This window comes from Palaemon carinicauda, chromosome 36 (assembly GCF_036898095.1).
Source record: "Palaemon carinicauda isolate YSFRI2023 chromosome 36, ASM3689809v2, whole genome shotgun sequence".
Classification (NCBI taxonomy): Eukaryota; Metazoa; Arthropoda; class Malacostraca; order Decapoda; family Palaemonidae; genus Palaemon; species Palaemon carinicauda.
The window spans coordinates 33566329-33571328 of NC_090760.1; positions in this window are offsets into that span (position 1 = coordinate 33566329).

Below are 5000 nucleotides of genomic sequence, written 5' to 3' on the forward strand. Positions count from 1 at the left end.
AGATGTCCTGAGTCGTCGGGGCTGAGTTGCCACGAACTTGTCACAATTTTTAAGGTCTTCATACTTGCCTAATAGCCTAAATGTAAATTTGAAGGGGTGATTAGGGTGAATGGCGGGAAAGCGTTGTTTACTTCTCAGTTAATCAAAAATCATTCTTGAAAGACGGTTTTCATGTTTCCAAGGGTTTTATCAGTTTTTGACCTGTAATAATATTTAGATACAGTACATTTACAAACCCTAATACTTTTTCCACCACATTTGTATTTCATAATTCTCATATATATTTGACACTAGGAGACTTTTGGATTCACCAGAAACAAACAATATAGTAAAAAAATCAAGAATCCAAAATACAGAAACAGGTGATGAAAAAAATAACACAATCTTTTATTGAATTATTGGAGTATTCAAATAATTTTGTAAGATTGGGTAGAGTTCTTTTGCTTGAGGGTATGCCCAGGCACACTATTAAATCTTATTTCGCTTAGTCTTGTTTTTTTTTTTTTTAAGTTTTTATAGTTTATATTAGGATTTGGCCATGAAATGGTCAATCTGCCAGCCATCCTGGTGAAGTGGAAAGTCGTGTCCATGTCCTTTGCAGCTGGGTTTTATTCAAGCGAGATGCGATTTCACCGATTGTCTTGCTCATAAGAACAAAATAGAGAGGTTGCATTAGTATAAAAAGAAATAAACAAATCAGAAGTAGTGAATGAAAAGTACATAATGAATTAATCTGAACACAAAGACTAAATCACATTAACTTATTTGACAATCGTAAAACTCCGTGACATTTGATGCCGCTATTAGCTACACGAAAGATTTAAACAGGTTGAAACGCATTATTGTTATGACCTGAAATAATCACAAGAAGAAAATATATAATTTCAAGTGTCATGCTGGTATAGGTGTGGTTTTGCTCACTCTTACATATAAAAAGAAAATCCTTATTAATATAAAGAAAAGAGAATAGATTAATGTTGTGAGAGGAACTTCGTAACAATGCTTGATGCAGTAAATAATGGCACTAAGTGCCAACGATATTAGATTTTTCTACCATGAGTTTATTATATATATAAAAAAAACAACAATAAACGATAGTTAATCAGAACTCAATTTATAACTTCCAAAATGTCCGTTAATTTACTTTTATTGCAATGAACGAGATTTAGGATCGTAGACTCTATCATTTACTTAAGGACTAAAAAGAAAGGCAACTTAGTGTGCTAGGAATTCTTATGCAATAGTATTTGTCTTTATTAACTCTTATTTAAATCATTCTCAAGAACCAGCGCTTAACTTGTTTACAATTCTGACTTTTTATAATAAGCTTGAAATAAACCCTACTATGATGGTTTTACACCATTTAAGGTATTTCTGCAAATCAGTTTATCACACTAATCCATACTGACACCTCATAATCATCAATTATGTTACAGCAAGATAAACACATGTTGCTGGGGAATCCACTCATATGCAGTGTGTTATGATATATATCAAATTTATCTATTTTTATGCCAAGACCTGTGAAAAAAAAGATTTCTTTTGAAATATCAAATGTTAATAAGATTAAAAATTAGAAATTGTAATGATCTTAAAAATAAGGGTATTGTTACATTCTAAAACAAAAGTTACCGGCAGATTTTCCTCAGGAATTTTTGTGAGTCATGAAGAAAATGGGTCTCGGATATATATAAAGAGCGTTAGGAGCAGAGACTGGTTTCATCTGTCAATGAGTGCATTTTGTGAATACTTTTCTGTGACACCTTTTGTGACCCATTTGCAACGCTACTAATTTTAAAAGAGAAATGGGGAGACCTTAGGATATTGAATGTCATCAGAAGCTGTGTCCTTGATGATCATCTTTTACATTTGAAACTATGTCCTGGAAATACTGAGCTTCGTCATCATCCGAGTATCATATCATAGTGACATAAATATAAGCCCTGTGTAATGTAACAAATTTTTATAAATTGTTATTAATATGTGAACTACCAGTATTTTATGGACATTGTAATAATATATAGTAAATATTTCCATTAGTCTAAGATATAGTAATTTTTTTTTTTTTTTTTTTTTTTTTTTTTTTTTTTTTTTTTTTTAGAGATTGCCATAAGTTTAATTTATGAATATTCTTGAAATTTTAAATAAGATATCAATTCAGAACTTTAACAAGCCCCCAATTCTATTACAGTCAGCTATATCAATATATCTAAACGTATATCATATAAAATCTACTTTTATGTTCTATTCCCTTATCAAATGAAAGTAGTATAGAGAATCAAAACGGTAAAAGCAAAATGCGAACAATAACCAGCAAACATAAGGAAATTATTATATTTTAGACTAAGAAATTTATACAATATGTTTGTTCTTTATAATAATTCTTCATATTTTACCCTTCATATAAATAGTATCACATTACATCACTATGTGTTGGTAGACAGTTCTTACCTAAACTCTCTCGTGTCGCAAATATGAGATGTATACTTGCAAGTCTTGTTTCATGGAAGGCCATGCTTTCTCAAATATTCCATCCAATCAGAGGTTGGGAGCAATCTTGGCGGGGTGCTGATAAAATAGGACACTGACTGAAAGTTAGACCAGAGGAAACATGTACTGTATGGTGTGACACATACTAGATGCCATGTAGATACCTTTTGCAACATGAAGCATAACTGGGAAGGAAGTGAAAGTTAAGCTATACAACTGAGGCCTTTTATACATTCATTTGTAATACCATGCATTATATCTTTTATCTATCAAATGCAACTTTATCCCTTTTATAAATAAAAAAATATTTCAAAAAGGCTAGATTTTATGAATATCTTGTTAGAAATGGCTACTAAGGGGAGGTAGAATATATTATCTAATGGAAAACAATCATTTATCAATATTGCTATATTATACATATGTTTTATAGACAAATTTCTAATATACTTTTCATGCATTTTATAATGTTTAATCTCATCGGTGAGTAAAAAATCGTTTTTTAGAAATGTGATATTTTACTACTGTATAATTTTCATCTCATGGATACATAATTTTTCAACAATTGCATTTTGACTTCAAAAAAAGGGTAAAAACATTCCACCCTGATATATACATTAACGCAATTAAAGGGTTTTTTACCGACATGATCATCAAAGCTGTACTAGTGAGATCCACCCATACTAAGTTGGTTTGCTCTAGTGATCAGACGAAAATCTTCCACTATCAAAAATCCGCACTGGCCAGCGTGGTGATGTAAAGCTTATATTTCATGACCATGCTTATCATGCTATATCATTACCATTATTTATTATCTTTCTTATGATTAAATTCTACTGTCGGAAATTAGTCTACGTATAAGCAACAAATGCTAACATTTTAGAGAACAACGAATGACAATATATTTCTTCAGCTTGGTTCAACCAAAAGGGAAGATGCCTCTTCTATCTGGGGTTCAACAACGGTCCAAATACTTTCTATTTTGTGGCATTGCCTTATTCAAGAGGAGATTAGTTCAGGGTACGTTTGTGCACACACGCACAGACACATACACACACTTCGCCATGTGGTATTCACAAAAATCAAATATATCACATTGTCATTAATAAAGGGAGAAGGAGGACTTTCAGAAATGTAAGAAGCTATAGAGGTGTCGCTATTGGTTGTGATCACCAACTCCACATTGCCACAAGAAATTAAAACTGAAAGCACCCAACAGAAATGTTGATAGAATACCTAGGTTTGATACAACCAAGCTTCTAGAAGATGACCAGAGAGAAACCTTTGTAATTGAATGTAGGATTCGATTTTCGGTCTTAGAGATCTTACGAGACAAAGAGCAGTTAATTATCGAAGAATAGTGGGATATTAAGAACATATACCAGTCAGGAACATATATCAGTCAATTGGAAGGGAAGTTTTGGAACATGCAGTTACAAGGAGATAAGCATGGATATCAAATGATACTCGGGATACTATAACAAGGAGCTAAAGACAGAAATATATTAAAGAAATTTTTCGAGGAAGTAATGAAAATTACAAGGTAGAGCATGCTGAATATTGAAGTATTGATGCTGAGGTCAAACGAAATGCCAGGAATGACTGGAGACAATATTTGGATAGGATATGAGATGAGTCTGACGAAGCTATGAATATAGGGAGTGGCTACGACGTAAGAATTGCTCACAAAATTACTAATGAAATCTCTACCCGGACAAAGAAGAAGCATATACCCAACAAAAAGAGAGATGGATATGTTATAAAACCGTAAGTTGAGGAAAGGCAACGTTGGATGGAACACTTTAGTGAGGTCATGAATAGGAGATATGAAGGGAATAATTTATTGATATACCTGAAGTTGAGGAAGACCTTGATGTGCCCAATAATTAATTCAGTGTGTTTGATTCCAAGATACAATTAAAAAACTGAAGAGGCGGAAAGCCCATGGATACTATGCAATAACTGCTGAGATGATATTAGCCGAAAATGAAGTAACTCCCAGAATACTTAAAAGATTATTTTATAGAATGTGGCGTGAAGAGACAAAACCCGATGAATGGGAGCTCGGAGTGTTGGTGAGAATGGCAATAAAAAAAAAAAAAAAGATCTGACTGACTGAAACAATTAAACAGGCATCACACTTACGTCAGCTCTCATGAAAATATATGGTTTGTTCACTCTGAAGAGACGAGAGAAAGATTGATGACAAGCTGAAACGAATAAGCAGTATATAGAAAATTAGATGTTGTACTGACCAAATTTTCCTTTTATGACATGTAGTACAGCAATGTCTAGAATGTAGAAATTCACTTTTGATGGCATGTGTGGACTATGAAAAATCCTTTGATAGTGTGTGCCTGCCAAACTTGTTGGAAGCCCTGCATTATTATGTAGGGCTTAAATATGTAAATTTGATCAGGTCTTTTCAAGAGCATAGTGGGTGCAAAGTTAATGTTAGTGGAGTCGTTTCAAATGAATTTCCAGTAAACAGTGGAGTACTCCAATGGAATGTG